We start from the raw sequence: 16971 nt of genomic DNA on the forward strand, positions 1-16971 counted from the left end.
GATTTGAATTCCCATGTGTCACAAGTGGAAATTTGTTGAAGCACCTTCAGCTAGAACGGGGAAGCCTTGATGAAATCAGGTGTGGCCACGGAACGAGTAATTAAATTTCGGAATATATCTGTCCCTCGTAAATATTAATCTTTCCTTCATTTAAATAATGAATGTCACTATCTTCAACAAAATCCCCAGGATGTCTCTAGCCCTCATGTCATTTGTTTTGTTCCTGCCTGAAGAACGTGTAAAATAGGCCACAAAATGCTTGCAACCCCTCAAAGATAAATTTCGCATGGATATAATTTTAGACTCACTGTCAGGAAGGCGGAGTAGTTTGTTGTAAAATTAAGGAATGTTAGAAGGATGTTGGAATGAAGTTACGTGGTTTTAGCAGAAATGTTATAAAAGATTAAGTAAAAATAGATTGTTAATTGGTAAGAATGTAAAGTTACATTATATTAAGATAAATTATTAGGATAAAAACAAAGATGGAAAGGATTTGCTGAAATAGCTAATTGAACTAGAATACAAAAAAGGGAGGTGTGAGGAGGTCAAGGAAACAAGCAAATGAAAGATAAGTTATGGAAAGATTGATTTGTTTTTTTCTTTCTTAATTGTTTTTATTTCTCTGTGTTTGGGTTTTTTTTTCCTTTTCTTTTTCTTTAACTTTGTAACCTTTCAAAACCTTAATAAATATTTTTTTCTAAAAAAAAAAAAAGGAAGGCGGGGTAGTTTGCACAATACACAGTGCAGATCTGTAACTTTTTTGTAAAAGGAGGAAGAATAGAAAGACCTGTGAAGTGGGAAGATGTTAAGTTTAAAATGATTTAGGATATATCTTACTTACATGATTAAACTATATGTCTGAGGCAGTTCCAGGAAGGTAAGGGGAGAGCTATAATATCAGAATATAGGATGAAAACTGAAATAAATGTTTAAATGTTGGAACAGATGCCATCATGAGAATGGTGCTGTAGATAAATATTATGAAAATATTACGTGTAAGTGGAAGGGACTCCCCACGGCTCACCTAATCCAACCGCTGTCAGGGATTTTAAAAAAAAAAAATTTAAAAGGAGAGCGGGAAAATTCTCAGGGACGATTCACGCCCCGGGCAGCACCTCTTTAATCTTCTACCCTCGTGCAGGAGATATAGAAGTATAATCAGTCGTACCAACAGGCTAAAAAACAGTTTCTATCTCTGGGCGGTTAGGCTGCTGAACGGAAAATAATATAGTGCAAATGACTTTCGGGTTGGTGTGTTGTGCGACAAGCACACAGAGTGCAATGAGATTGTTTGTGCGGGAGGAGACTCAGGAGATTTCATTGTACACTGGTTGTACATTGACAATAAAGGTATTATTATTATTAATAATATGTAAAAAATAGATAAACTAAAGGGGTGTGCTTACAGGTAAACAGATACCAGTGTGCATGCCCATTCAGGCAAGAAACAAGAAAATACAGTTGGTCCCTCTTAACTGACATTCTTAACTGAACAGAAGTGAAGGGAGGGGCTGGTTCTGGAGCAAAGCTGTTTAGATTGGGTTTGGGTGGATGCGAAGAGGATGCCTCAAACATCTTGGGCTTTGCTTCTCAACTTATTCTGCCTTCTGGGACCCCCCAGCCCAACACCAACCACCTCTTGGATAGGTGAGCATGCAGATATTTTGGAATGTGAGTGTGGGGCAGGTTGACCACATAGGAAAGCTCATTTTAGCACAAGTGCTGGTCCCCCTTTCTCCTACCTCTCTCCCCACTCTTGGCTGGCCAGAGAACGCATCTGGTTGCACTAGACTCTGAACGGACAATCACAAGATGGCCAGCTCCTTCTTCAGGGTCTCCAAGGGAGAGAAAAGGGAACCTTAGTTACTCTTTGCCTTCTGAGGACAATGTCTCACTCCAAGAGCCCCAATACTTACTGCTGCTGTACAACGGCCTCAGGACATCCAAGGGATCATGAGCAAAGCACACAAGCCCTGCCTGCCAGATACGAAGCACTCTAATGAGAGAATTTGGGTTTTTTAATTGGCTGAACAATTAGAGTTTCAGCCCTTGGGGAATTTGATTTCTTAAACGTACACCTTCCTCTACTTTGTGTCCCTGCTGAGGAAAGCCAGTCTTGGCTTTCTTCCTTTGAATTGCTGAATCAGGAACTCTGTGCATGCACAGAGGCTATACCCCTTGAAGGCAAGACCAAAGCCAAAGTCAAACCCCAAAGATGGGAGAGATGGGGCATATCTCTCCAGGGAGTGTTGCCCCCTGGCTCGATGGGATATTGCTTATGGCCAATGAAAGCCCAGTGGCGTAGCGTGGGTTGTCAGCACCTGGGGCAAGGCAAGTAATTTGCGCCCCCTAACCCGTGGATTTGCGCCCCCTACCTCTAACCCCCAGATGTTGCGCCCAGTGCGGCCGGCCCCCCCTGCACCCCCCACGCTACGCCACTGTGAAAGCCCAAGCAGAGATTCCTAGTGGGAGAAGTTGCTGTCGTATACTAGAGGAGCAGGAAGAGGAGGCTAACTTGGATGCCTGAGAACAGAAAAAAGCAGCAGCAAAACAACTATATTTTATTAAAAAAAAAAATTATTGGTTTTCACACTTATCACATAAAATCAAGAAAGAAGAAAAACATTACCACACACAAAAACCAAAGAAAAACACATAAAAATAAATTTTAACTTCCTGACTTCCTTGAATCCCCTCTAACTGAATTAAATTATATCACCTATTTAGCAGTTCTCCAAATTCATATTTCTAATAATATTAACTTATTTCATTTACTAACCTTTATTAATATTCTAATCCTTAATATTTATATTGTTTTGGGGGGGGCAGGGAGCGGGTTATTATTACAATAATCCCGACAGGGTTCTTATCTGTTTACAATTTGTCTGCAATTATTCAATAAACCATTTCCATTCTTTAATAAAAAGTTTGTTCTCTTGCTCCTAGAAACGGTCAGCATGCGACAGAGGCTGCATCCTGGGAACAGCTTTGACTGGCCACCTAAACCAGGTGAGGGCAGCCAAGGAGTCTCAAATGCTCAGGAACTTCCCCTGTGTGCCAAGACCGGCTCCAGCAGATTGAGCGGACAGGACCAATCGTGGGCCCAGTGGTCAAGAAGGTGGTTTCTGCAATGCTGTGAAGGGAAGTGAGGGGCAGATGGGGCTCACCCACCTAGAAAGATAGCCCATCGAGAAGGAAAACTCTGATCCTAATTTGCCTCGTGGGATATCTTTGGGAGCTGAAAAGGCTAAGGAGTAAACCCTACACAAATCTGTAGTGGAGTCCCTCAGGCGGTTGGATGGCGCCGTTTACAACCCCTTCTGACAACTCCTGCAGCCCAAATGGTGCCTAACTCTGCTTTCCTTGGAGACACATCTGCAAGGCCAAAAGTCTTGTCATCTAGGAAGCCCAGGACCTCCAGACACACTGCCCAGATTTTCTCCCTGGAGAGGTCACTTTGGGACTGCTAACACTATTGCTTGACTTTTGACCTCACCCCCGGAGGCGCACTCCATTGCTTCTCGAGACAGACAAATGCCAACATTGAAAAACTATTTGAAAGAATTTTATTTCATTCACAAAAGACAATCTGGCATGTGATTAGGGTAAAGGTTTTCAGACAACGGGTGACATGTTTATTGATCCAGCTTGGAAGTCTCTGTCTTGTCTTCGCACATGCACAGTTCCATCTAGGAGCAACAACCAGGGAAGGAGCCAAACTGTCGACTCCTGCAGCGAGACTCGGGATTTCCACCCATGCTCACAAATGTAGGAAAAAAACACCCCATAGGACAAAAGGATGATCACAGACTAGCATGTTCGTAAGGGAACTTTATTAGAATAATATTATTTATTTATTTATTTTTCTATTTGGGTTTGTGGGGAAGGGGGAACTGGGTCATGGTGGGGGAGGGAGATCTGTGCTGGAGCTGCTGGCCTCACTGTTGTGGCTTCCTGGAGGAGAAAAGAAAAGAAAAGATTTTTAATTTTCCCATTTATTATTACGTTGATAGCCCATCTTTCCTGCAATGATCTCCAGGTGGCTAACGCTATTCTCCCTGCCTCCCTTCCTCATCCCATCCCCACAACAGCTCTGTGAGGTAGATCAAGAGGCAGTGAGTACCCAAGGCCACCCATTAAGTTCCATGGGTGAGGCGGGATTTGAATCTGGGTCCCCAAGTCCTAGTTCAGCAGTCTAAGTTGCGTCGCCAACGCTTTGAACTCATGGGCACACCTGCAAACCTGAGAGACTGCAGTGAGCGCTACGCCATAATGGAAAAGGACAGAATTAAAGAGAAATTGTTCTCTCTCTTCTTCAAAAGGGATGTCCCGGAAGTTTTCTTGAATGTTAAATTGTTGGACAATCTTGAATTGTTGGACAAAAGCACCCCCAAGGATAAAGTCATGATCAAAGACTTTATTAGAATAACAATAGAAATATTTATTATATTTATTTTCTAACTGGATTTCTGGGGAAGGGGAACTGTGCAAAGGCAGGGGGAGAGCTGTGCTGGAGCTTATGGCCTCACTGCTGTCACTCCTGGAAGAGAAAAGAAGAAAAAAGATTCCTAATATTTTCATTTATGAAGATCAACACTCACCACTGGTGGAAGCACTGGTGACATCCATCCCCTGGTCTCTCGGTCTCACATAAATCGTTCTCACTTTAATATTTCTTCCATCTACCACCACGATTTCCTCCTTCAAACAGTCCAGGGGATGGATTTTGATGGCACGGCAACAGGAGGCCAGCAGTTCACCCAGCCTGCGCAGACTACGGAATCTAGGGAAGAAGAGGGGAAATAGTCAGGAAATTGCTTCTAGTTACTTCCTTGATACTCTCTATCTCTGTGCTGAATGTGGTTCCCTATGTTTCTAAATCTTGAGGGATAGCATAAGAAGCAGAATGCAGAAAGAATGTGGAATCCTACTTTAGATGAAGAAAGTCTCTTCCTTGCACTAGAAAACATGTTTGCTTCCTCAAAAACGTCCTCCTCTCACATGGACTCTCAAATAATTGTTCTTCCCAAAGTCTTCATCCCATTCCTGAACTCTTCTTGAATAAGGGAGCTACCTCTCCCCCACCCCCCTTCAGTGAGACAGATTCTCTCCAGCCTCCCTGTTCCTCATGAACAAAGATCAGTGCTCACCATCCATTTTGGTATCGGTGGCATCCATCCCCTGGTCCCATGGTTTTACATATATCCTTTGGATTTTCACATTCTCCACCTTCTCGTTCTTTATGATGTTCACCTCCTCTCATTCATCCTTCTCACAGACCAGGGGATGGATCTTCGGCATGCGACAGCAGGAGACCAGCAGCCCATGGAGCCTTCTCAGACTTTGAAACCTAGGGAAGAAGAGGGAAAATAATCAGGGAATGGGTTCTAGATGCTTCCTTGATACTCTCTATCTTTCCTTTCCCTTCTCCATCACCATCACAGTCTCCTCCTCCTCACAGTCCAGGGGATGGATCTTAGTGGCACGACAGCAGGAGACAGATCAACACTCACCACTGGTAGAAGCACTGGTGGCATCCATCCCCTGGTCTTTCGGTCTCACATAGATGGTTCTCACTTTAATTCTCCTTCCATCTACTATGACGCTTTCTTCCCTCATACAGTCCAGGGAATGGATTTTGATGGAACGGCAACCGGAGGTGAGCAGCTCTCAAATCCTGCGCAGACAGGAAGATCTAAGGAAGAAAAGGAAGAAGGTCAAGAGGGCATACTCTTTGGTTAGGAAGGGTGCAACCACAAAACGTGTTTCTGATGGAGGCAAGAAGGCAACATCGGTTGGCTCTCCCACCACATCTGGGAGCCTTGCGACCACCATCAAGCTCTGCTCCAGGCGTCAGGTGACCTGGGATTTCCACCCATGCCCACAACTGTTGGACAAAAGCACCCCCAAGGATCAAAGACTTTATTAGAATAACAATAGAAATATTTATTAATTTATTTTTCTAACTGGATTTCTGGGGAAGGAGGACTGGGCAAAGGCAGGGGGCAGCTGTACTGGAGCTTCTGGCCTCACTGCTGTCACTGCCTGGAAGAGAAAGGAAGAAAAAGGATTCTTAATATTTTCATTTATGAAGATCAACACTCACCACTGGTAGAAGCACTGGTGGCATCCATCCCCTGGTCACTCGGTCTCACATAAATCATTCTCACTTTAATCTTTCTTCGATTTCTATCACGCATTCCTCCTTCTAACAGTCCAGGGGATGGATTTTGATGGAATGGCAACAGGAGGCCAGCAGCTCTCTCATCCTGCGCAGACCGGAACATCTAGGGAAGAAAAGGAAGAAGGTCACAAAATGGATTCTAGTTAATTCCCCGATACTCTCTATCCGTGCACTGCAAGCCATTTCCCTCAAAGCATATAATGGGCCCCTGAGGACAATCTTTAAAAACTAATCTAACCATGACCTGGTTCCCTATGTGTCTAAATCTTAAGGAATAGCTAAAGAAACGGGAAAGAATAAGAGATCCTACTTACAGACGAGATGATGGTTTCATTTTTTCCCAAACCACAATTCACTTCTCACATTTTCACTCTCTCACTCAACTCTAATAGATGTTCTGCCCGAAGTTCTCGGCCAAGTCACTCAGCAGGGGACGTGTCACAATGGAGGACATGACACGGTTACTTTAGCTACCTTGCTTAACAATGGGCATGGCCTCACTGCTGTTACTGCCTGGAAGAGAAAAGAAGAAAAAAGATTTGTAATATTTTGATTTATGAAGATCAGCACTCACCACTGGTGGAATCACTGGTGGCATCCATCCCCTGGTCTCTCGGTCTCACATAAATCGTTCTCACTTTAATATTTCTTCCATCTACCACCACGCTTTCCTCCTTCAAACAGTTGAGGGGATGGATTTTGATGGAGCGGCAAAAGGAGGCCAGCAGATCACCCAGCCTGCACAGACCGGAACATCTAGGGAAGAAAAGGAAGAAGGTCACGAAATGGATTCTAGTTATTTCCTTGATATTCTCTATCCCTGAACTGCAAGCCATTTCCCTCAAAGCATCTAAGGGGCCCCTGAGGACAATCTTTAAAAATAAATCTAACCATGACCTGGTTCCCTATGTCTCCAAACTTTAAGCGATAGCAAAAGAAGCGCACTGCGGAAAGAAGAAGAGATATACTTACAGACGAGATGATGGTTTCATTTTTTCCCAAACCATAATTCAGATGCTCTGTCCAAAGTTCTCGGCCAAGTCACTCAGCATGGGACGTGTCACAATGGAGGACATGACATGGTTACTTTAGCCACCTTGCTTAACAATGGGCATGGCCTCATTGCTGTTACTGCCTAGAAGAGAAAAGAAGAAAAAAGATTCCTAATATTTTCATTTATTAAGATCAACACTCACCACTGGTAGAAGCACTGGTGGCATCCATCCCCTGGTCTCTCGGTCTCACATAAATCGTTTCCACTCTAATCTTTCTGCCATCAACCACCACCGTATCCTCCTTCAAACAGTCCAGGGGATGGATTTTGATGGAGCGACAACAGGAGGCAAGCAGCTCTCTCAACCTGTGCAGACCGGAACATCTAGGGAAGAAAAGGAAGAAGGTCACAAAATGGATTCTAGTTATTTCCTCGATACTCTCTGTCTCTGCACTACAAGCCATTTCCCTCAAAGCATCTAAGGGGCCCTGAGGACAATCTTTAAAAATAAATCTAACCATGACCTGGTTCCCTATGTGTCTAAACTTTACGGGATAGCAAAAGAAACAGACTGTGGAAAGAATAAGAGATCCTACTTACAGACGAGATGAAGGAAACTTCATTATGTCCACAAACACACTCTCACTAAATTCACTCTCTCACTAAATCTAGGAATAGCTAAAGAAACGGGAAACCATCAAGCTCTGCTCCAGGCGTCAGGTGACCTGGGATTTCCCCCCATGCCCACAACTGTTGGACAAAAGCACCCCCAAGGAATAACAATAGAAATATTTATCAATTTACTTTTCTAACTGGATTTCTGGGGAAGGGAAACTGGGCAAGGCAGGGGGACAGCTGTACTGGAGCTTCTGGCCTCACTGCTGTCACTGCCTGGAAGAGAAAAAAGAAACATGATTCTTAATATTTCAGTTATGAAGATCAACACTCACCGCTGGTAGAAGCACTGGTGGCATCCATCCCCTGGTCTCTCGGTCTCACATAAATTGTTCACACTTTAATCTTTCTTCCATTTCTATCACGCATTCCTCCTTCAAACAGTCCAGGGGATGGATTTTGATGGAACGGCAACAGGAGGCCAGCAGCTCTCGAATCCTGGGCAGACCGGAGCATCTAGGGAAGAAAAGGAAGAAGGTCACAAAATGGATTCTAGTTATTTCCTCGATTCTATCCCTGCACTGCAAGCCATTTCCTTCAAAGCATATAAGGGGCCCCTGAGGACAATCTTAAAAAAACTAATCTAACCATGACCTGGTTCCCTATGTGTCTAAACCTTAAGGAATAGCTAAAGAAACGGGAAAGAATAAGAGATCCGACTTACAGACGAGATGATGGTTTCATTTTTTCCCAAACCACAGTTCACTTCTCACACTTTCCCTCTCTCACTCAACTCTAATAGATGCTCTGCCCGAAGTTCTCGGCCAATTCACTCAGCAGGGGACGTGTCACAATGGAGGACATGACACGGTTACTTTAGCTACCTTGCTTAACAATGGGCATGGCCTCACTGCTGTTACTGCCTAGAAGAGAAAAGAAGAAAAAAGATTCCTAATATTTTCATATATGAAGATCAACACTCACCACTGGTAGAAGCACTGGTGGCATCCATCCCCTGGTCTCTTAGTCTCACATAAATCGTTCTCACTTTAATATTTCTTCCATCTACCACCACGCTTTCCTCCTTCAAACAGTCCAGGGGATGGATTTTGATGGAACGGCAACAGGAGGCCAGCAGCTCTCTCAACCTTCGCAGAACGGAACATCTAGGGAAGAAAAGGAAGAAGGTCACAAAATGGATTCTAGTTATTTCCCTGATACTCTCTATCCCTGCACTGCAAGCCATTTCACTCAAAGCATCTAAGGGGCCCTGAGGACAATCTTAAAAAATAAATCTAACCATGACCTGGTTCCCTATCTGTCTAAACCTTAAGGGATAGCAAAAGAAGCAGACTGCGGAAAGAAGAAGAGATATACTTACAGACGAGATGATGGTTTCATTTTTTCCCAAACCATAATTCAGATGCTCTGTCCAAAGTTCTCGGCCAAGTCACTCAGCATGGGACGTGTCACAATGGAGGACATGACATGGTTACTTTAGCCACCTTGCTTAACAATGGGCATGGCCTCATTGCTGTTACTGCCTAGAAGAGAAAATAAGAAAAAAGATTCCTAATATTTTCATTTATTAAGATCAACACTCACCACTGGTAGAAGCACTGGTGGCATCCATCCCCTGGTCTCTCGGTCTCACATAAATTGTTTGCACTCTAATCTTTCTGCCATCAACCACCACAGTATCCTCCTTCAAACAGTCCAGGGGATGGATTTTGATGGAACGGCAACAGGAGGCCAGCAGATCACCCAGCCTGCGCAGACCGGAACATCTAGGGAAGAAAAGGAAGAAGGTCACAAAATGGATTCTAGTTATTTCCTCGATACTCTCTGTCTCTGCACTACAAGCCATTTCCCTCAAAGCATCTAAGGGGCCCTGAGGACAATCTTTAAAAATAAATCTAACCATGACCTGGTTCCCTATGCATCTAAACTTTAAGGGATAGCCAAAGAAACAGACTGTGGAAAGAATAAGAGATCCTACTTACAGACGAGATGAAGGAACCTTCATTATGTCCACAAACACACTCTCACTAAATTCACTCTCTCACTAAATCTAGGAATAGCTAAAGAAACGGGAAACCATCAAGCTCTGCTCCAGGCGTCAGGTGACCTGGGATTTCCCCCCATGCCCACAACTGTTGGACAAAAGCACCCCCAAGGAATAACAATAGAAATATTTATCAATTTACTTTTCTAACTGGATTTCTGGGGAAGGGAAACTGGGCAAGGCAGGGGGACAGCTGTACTGGAGCTTCTGGCCTCACTGCTGTCACTGCCTGGAAGAGAAAAAAGAAACATGATTCTTAATATTTCAGTTATGAAGATCAACACTCACCGCTGGTAGAAGCACTGGTGGCATCCATCCCCTGGTCTCTCGGTCTCACATAAATTGTTCACACTTTAATCTTTCTTCCATTTCTATCACGCATTCCTCCTTCAAACAGTCCAGGGGATGGATTTTGATGGAACGGCAACAGGAGGCCAGCAGCTCTCTCATCCTGTGCAGACCGGAGCATCTAGGGAAGAAAAGGAAGAAGGTCACAAAATGGATTCTAGTTATTTCCTCGATTCTATCCCTGCACTGCAAGCCATTTCCTTCAAAGCATATAAGGGGCCGCTGAGGACAATCTCAAAAAACTAATCTAACCATGACCTGGTTCCCTATGTGTCTAAATCTTAAGGAATAGCTAAAGAAACGGGAAAGAATAAGAGATCCGACTTACAGACGAGATGATGGTTTCATTTTTTCCCAAACCACAGTTCACTTCTCACACTTTCCCTCTCTCACTCAACTCTAATAGATGCTCTGCCCGAAGTTCTCGGCCAATTCACTCAGCAGGGGACGTGTCACAATGGAGGACATGACACGGTTACTTTAGCTACCTTGCTTAACAATGGGCATGGCCTCACTGCTGTTACTGCCTGGAAGAGAAAAGAAGAAAAAAGATTCCTAATATTTTCATATATGAAGATCAACACTCACCACTGGTAGAAGCACTGGTGGCATCCATCCCCTGGTCTCTTAGTCTCACATAAATCGTTCTCACTTTAATATTTCTTCCATCTACCACCACGCTTTCCTCCTTCAAACAGTCCAGGGGATGGATTTTGATGGAACGGCAACAGGAGGCCAGCAGCTCTCTCAACCTTCGCAGAACGGAACATCTAGGGAAGAAAAGGAAGAAGGTCACAAAATGGATTCTAGTTATTTCCCTGATACTCTCTATCCCTGCACTGCAAGCCATTTCACTCAAAGCATCTAAGGGGCCCTGAGGACAATCTTAAAAAATAAATCTAACCATGACCTGGTTCCCTATCTGTCTAAACCTTAAGGGATAGCAAAAGAAGCAGACTGCGGAAAGAAGAAGAGATATACTTACAGACGAGATGATGGTTTCATTTTTTCCCAAACCATAATTCAGATGCTCTGTCCAAAGTTCTCGGCCAAGTCACTCAGCATGGGACGTGTCACAATGGAGGACATGACATGGTTACTTTAGCCACCTTGCTTAACAATGGGCATGGCCTCATTGCTGTTACTGCCTAGAAGAGAAAAGAAGAAAAAAGATTCCTAATATTTTCATTTATTAAGATCAACACTCACCACTGGTAGAAGCACTGGTGGCATCCATCCCCTGGTCTCTCGGTCTCACATAAATTGTTTGCACTCTAATCTTTCTGCCATCAACCACCACAGTATCCTCCTTCAAACAGTCCAGGGGATGGATTTTGATGGAACGGCAACAGGAGGCCAGCAGATCACCCAGCCTGCGCAGACCGGAACATCTAGGGAAGAAAAGGAAGAAGGTCACAAAATGGATTCTAGTTATTTCCTCGATACTCTCTGTCTCTGCACTACAAGCCATTTCCCTCAAAGCATCTAAGGGGCCCTGAGGACAATCTTTAAAAATAAATCTAACCATGACCTGGTTCCCTATGCATCTAAACTTTAAGGGATAGCCAAAGAAACAGACTGTGGAAAGAATAAGAGATCCTACTTACAGACGAGATGAAGGAACCTTCATTATGTCCACAAACACACTCTCACTAAATTCACTCTCTCACTAAATCTAGGAATAGCTAAAGAAACGGGAAACCATCAAGCTCTGCTCCAGGCGTCAGGTGACCTGGGATTTCCCCCCATGCCCACAACTGTTGGACAAAAGCACCCCCAAGGAATAACAATAGAAATATTTATCAATTTACTTTTCTAACTGGATTTCTGGGGAAGGGAAACTGGGCAAGGCAGGGGGACAGCTGTACTGGAGCTTCTGGCCTCACTGCTGTCACTGCCTGGAAGAGAAAAAAGAAACATGATTCTTAATATTTCAGTTATGAAGATCAACACTCACCGCTGGTAGAAGCACTGGTGGCATCCATCCCCTGGTCTCTCGGTCTCACATAAATTGTTCACACTTTAATCTTTCTTCCATTTCTATCACGCATTCCTCCTTCAAACAGTCCAGGGGATGGATTTTGATGGAACGGCAACAGGAGGCCAGCAGCTCTCTCATCCTGTGCAGACCGGAGCATCTAGGGAAGAAAAGGAAGAAGGTCACAAAATGGATTCTAGTTATTTCCTCGATTCTATCCCTGCACTGCAAGCCATTTCCTTCAAAGCATATAAGGGGCCGCTGAGGACAATCTCAAAAAACTAATCTAACCATGACCTGGTTCCCTATGTGTCTAAATCTTAAGGAATAGCTAAAGAAACGGGAAAGAATAAGAGATCCGACTTACAGACGAGATGATGGTTTCATTTTTTCCCAAACCACAGTTCACTTCTCACACTTTCCCTCTCTCACTCAACTCTAATAGATGCTCTGCCCGAAGTTCTCGGCCAATTCACTCAGCAGGGGACGTGTCACAATGGAGGACATGACACGGTTACTTTAGCTACCTTGCTTAACAATGGGCATGGCCTCACTGCTGTTACTGCCTGGAAGAGAAAAGAAGAAAAAAGATTCCTAATATTTTCATATATGAAGATCAACACTCACCACTGGTAGAAGCACTGGTGGCATCCATCCCCTGGTCTCTTAGTCTCACATAAATCGTTCTCACTTTAATATTTCTTCCATCTACCACCACGCTTTCCTCCTTCAAACAGTCCAGGGGATGGATTTTGATGGAACAGCAACAGGAGGCCAGCAGCTCTCTCAACCTTCGCAGAACGGAACATCTAGGGAAGAAAAGGAAGAAGGTCACAAAATGGATTCTAGTTATTTCCCTGATACTCTCTATCCCTGCACTGCAAGCCATTTCACTCAAAGCATCTAAGGGGCCCTGAGGACAATCTTAAAAAATAAATCTAACCATGACCTGGTTCCCTATCTGTCTAAACCTTAAGGGATAGCAAAAGAAGCAGACTGCGGAAAGAAGAAGAGATATACTTACAGACGAGATGATGGTTTCATTTTTTCCCAAACCATAATTCAGATGCTCTGTCCAAAGTTCTCGGCCAAGTCACTCAGCATGGGACGTGTCACAATGGAGGACATGACATGGTTACTTTAGCCACCTTGCTTAACAATGGGCATGGCCTCATTGCTGTTACTGCCTAGAAGAGAAAAGAAGAAAAAAGATTCCTAATATTTTCATTTATTAAGATCAACACTCACCACTGGTAGAAGCACTGGTGGCATCCATCCCCTGGTCTCTCGGTCTCACATAAATTGTTTGCACTCTAATCTTTCTGCCATCAACCACCACAGTATCCTCCTTCAAACAGTCCAGGGGATGGATTTTGATGGAACGGCAACAGGAGGCCAGCAGATCACCCAGCCTGCGCAGACCGGAACATCTAGGGAAGAAAAGGAAGAAGGTCACAAAATGGATTCTAGTTATTTCCTCGATACTCTCTGTCTCTGCACTACAAGCCATTTCCCTCAAAGCATCTAAGGGGCCCTGAGGACAATCTTTAAAAATAAATCTAACCATGACCTGGTTCCCTATGCATCTAAACTTTAAGGGATAGCCAAAGAAACAGACTGTGGAAAGAATAAGAGATCCTACTTACAGACGAGATGAAGGAACCTTCATTATGTCCACAAACACACTCTCACTAAATTCACTCTCTCACTAAATCTAGGAATAGCTAAAGAAACGGGAAACCATCAAGCTCTGCTCCAGGCGTCAGGTGACCTGGGATTTCCCCCCATGCCCACAACTGTTGGACAAAAGCACCCCCAAGGAATAACAATAGAAATATTTATCAATTTACTTTTCTAACTGGATTTCTGGGGAAGGGAAACTGGGCAAGGCAGGGGGACAGCTGTACTGGAGCTTCTGGCCTCACTGCTGTCACTGCCTGGAAGAGAAAAAAGAAACATGATTCTTAATATTTCAGTTATGAAGATCAACACTCACCGCTGGTAGAAGCACTGGTGGCATCCATCCCCTGGTCTCTCGGTCTCACATAAATTGTTCACACTTTAATCTTTCTTCCATTTCTATCACGCATTCCTCCTTCAAACAGTCCAGGGGATGGATTTTGATGGAACGGCAACAGGAGGCCAGCAGCTCTCTCATCCTGTGCAGACCGGAGCATCTAGGGAAGAAAAGGAAGAAGGTCACAAAATGGATTCTAGTTATTTCCTCGATTCTATCCCTGCACTGCAAGCCATTTCCTTCAAAGCATATAAGGGGCCGCTGAGGACAATCTCAAAAAACTAATCTAACCATGACCTGGTTCCCTATGTGTCTAAATCTTAAGGAATAGCTAAAGAAACGGGAAAGAATAAGAGATCCGACTTACAGACGAGATGATGGTTTCATTTTTTCCCAAACCAAAATTCACTTCTCACGCTTTCCCTCTCTCGCTCAACTCTAATAGATGCTCTGCCCGAAGTTCTCGGCCAAGTCACTCAGCAGGGGACGTGTCACAATGGAGGACATGACATGGTTACTTTAGCTACCTTGCTTAACAATGGGCATGGCCTCACTGCTGTTACTGCCTGGAAGAGAAAAGAAGAAAAAAGATTCGTAATATTTTCATTTATGAAGATCAACACTCACCACTGGTGGAATCACTGGTGGCATCCATCCCCCGGTCTCTTGGTCTCACATAAATCGTTCTCACTTTAATATTTCTTCCATCTACCACCACGCTTTCCTCCTTCAAACAGTCCAGGGGATGGATTTTGATGGAACGGCAACAGGAGGCCAGCAGATCACCCAGCCTGCGCAGACCAGAACATCTAGGGAAGAAAAGAAGAAGGTCACGAAATGGATTCTAGTTATTTCCTCGATACTCTCTATCCCTGCACTGCAAGCCATTTCCCTCAAAGCATCTAAGGGGCCCCTGAGGACAATCTTTAAAAACTAATCTAAAGATGACCTGGTTCCCTATGTGTCTAAATCTTAAGGAATCTAAAGCTAAAGAAACGGGAAAGAATAAGAGATCCGACTTACAGACGAGATGATGGTTTCATTTCCCCCCAAACCACAATTCACTTCTCACACTTTCCCTCTCTCACTCAACTCTAATAGATGCTCTGCCCGAAGTTCTCGGCCAAGTCACTCAGCAGGGGACGTGTCACAATGGAGGACATGACACGGTTACTTTAGGTATCTTGCTTAACAATGGGCATGGCCCCACTGCTGTTACTGCCTAGAAGAGAAAAGAAGAAAAAAGATTCTTAATATTTTCATTTATGAAGATCAACACTCACCACTGGTGGAATCACTGGTGGCATCCATCCCCTGGTCTCTCGGTCTCACATAAATCGTTCTCACTTTAATATTTCTTCCATCTACCACCACGCTTTCCTCCTTCAAACAGTCCAGGGGATGGATTTTGATGGAGCGGCAACAGGAGGCCAGCAGCTCTCTCAACCTTCGCAGACCGGAACATCTAGGGAAGAAAAGGAAGAAGGTCACAAAATGGATTCTAGTTATTTCCCCGATACTCTCTATCCCTGCACTGCAAGCCATTTCATTCAAAGCATCTAAGGGGCCCTGAGGACAATCTTAAAAAATAAATCTAACCATGACCTGGTTCCCTATGTGTCTAAACCTTAAGGGATAGCAAAAGAAGCAGACTGCGGAAAGAAGAAGAGATATACTTACAGACGAGATGATGGTTTCATTTTTTTCCAAACCATAATTCAGATGCTCTGTCCAAAGTTCTCGGCCAAGTCACTCAGAGAAAAGAAGAAACATGATTCGTAATATTTTCATTTATGAAGATCAACACTCACCCCTGGCGGAAGCACTGGTGGCATCCATCCCCTGGTCTCTCGGTCTCACATAAATTGTTCTCACTTTAATCCTCCTTCCATCAACCATCACAGTATCTTCGTCCAGAGGATGGATTTTTATGGAGCGGCAACAGGCGGCCAGCAGCTCTCTCAACCTGCGAAAACCGGAGCATCTAGGGAAGAAACGGAAGCAGGTCACAAAATGGATTCTAGTTATTTCCTCGATTCTATCTCTGGACTGCAAGCCATTTCCCTCAAAGCATCTAAGGGGCCCTGAGGACAATCTTTAAACATAAATCTAACCATGACCTGGTTCCCTATGTGTCTAAACCTTAAGGGATAGCTAAAGAAACAGGAAAGAATAAGAGATCCTACTTACAAGAGAGATGAAGAAACCTTCATTATGTCGAAAACCACAATTGTCAAACTAACTCTTCTCTCAGTAAATTCAAATAGTTGCTCTTCCAAAGTTCTCAGCCGAGTCACTCAGCAAGGGGACGTGTCAGAATGGAGGACAAGACATCATCACTTTAGCTACCTTGCTTAAGAATGGGTATTGTTTCCATTAACATTTATTTTTCAAATATATCTTCCAGTGGGTTAAGCGGTTTTATTCAATTTATTTAGAAAAGATCTAGAGCTGGCTTCATCTAGCTCTCGAATCCTGCACAGTCCGCCACATGTAGGGAAGAAAAGGAAGAAGGTCACAAAATGGATTCTAGTTATTTCCTCGATACTCTCTATTCTTGCACTGCAAGTCATTTCCCTCAAAGCATCTAAGGAGGCCCTGAGTACAATTTTAAAAAATTAATCTAACCATGACCTGGTCCCCTATGTGTCTAGATCTTAAGGAATAGCTAAAGAAACGGGAAAGAATAAGAGATCCTACTTACAGACGAGATGGTTTCATTTTTTTTCCAAATCAAAATTTACGTCTCCTGCTTTCTCTCTCTCACTCA

At 43.8% G+C, this 16971-nt stretch overlaps 3 long non-coding RNA genes across 3 annotated transcripts; 1 reads left to right on the forward strand and 2 right to left on the reverse strand.

The window, feature by feature from the left end:
• The first annotated feature begins 1443 nt into the window (after nt 1–1443).
• Nucleotides 1444–3535, forward strand: LOC309371885. The gene is made up of 2 exons (XR_014169313.1): nt 1444–1647; nt 2947–3535. It is a non-coding gene; the product is annotated as an uncharacterized lncRNA (long non-coding RNA).
• A 14-nt stretch (nt 3536–3549) lies between these two features.
• On the reverse strand, nt 3550–8417 carry LOC309371886. Its single transcript, XR_014169314.1, has 3 exons — nt 7381–8417; nt 4602–6287; nt 3550–3954 (listed from the first exon to the last, which is right to left on the reverse strand). It is a non-coding gene; the product is annotated as an uncharacterized lncRNA (long non-coding RNA).
• A 6833-nt stretch (nt 8418–15250) lies between these two features.
• On the reverse strand, nt 15251–16661 carry LOC309371897. Its single transcript, XR_014169325.1, has 2 exons — nt 16013–16661; nt 15251–15666 (listed from the first exon to the last, which is right to left on the reverse strand). It is a non-coding gene; the product is annotated as an uncharacterized lncRNA (long non-coding RNA).
• Between the last annotated feature and the right edge of the window lie 310 nt (nt 16662–16971).

Source organism: Podarcis melisellensis, assembly GCF_964234715.1.
Source record: "Podarcis melisellensis genome assembly, chromosome: 6".
In the NCBI taxonomy this organism is placed as follows: Eukaryota; Metazoa; Chordata; class Lepidosauria; order Squamata; family Lacertidae; genus Podarcis; species Podarcis melisellensis.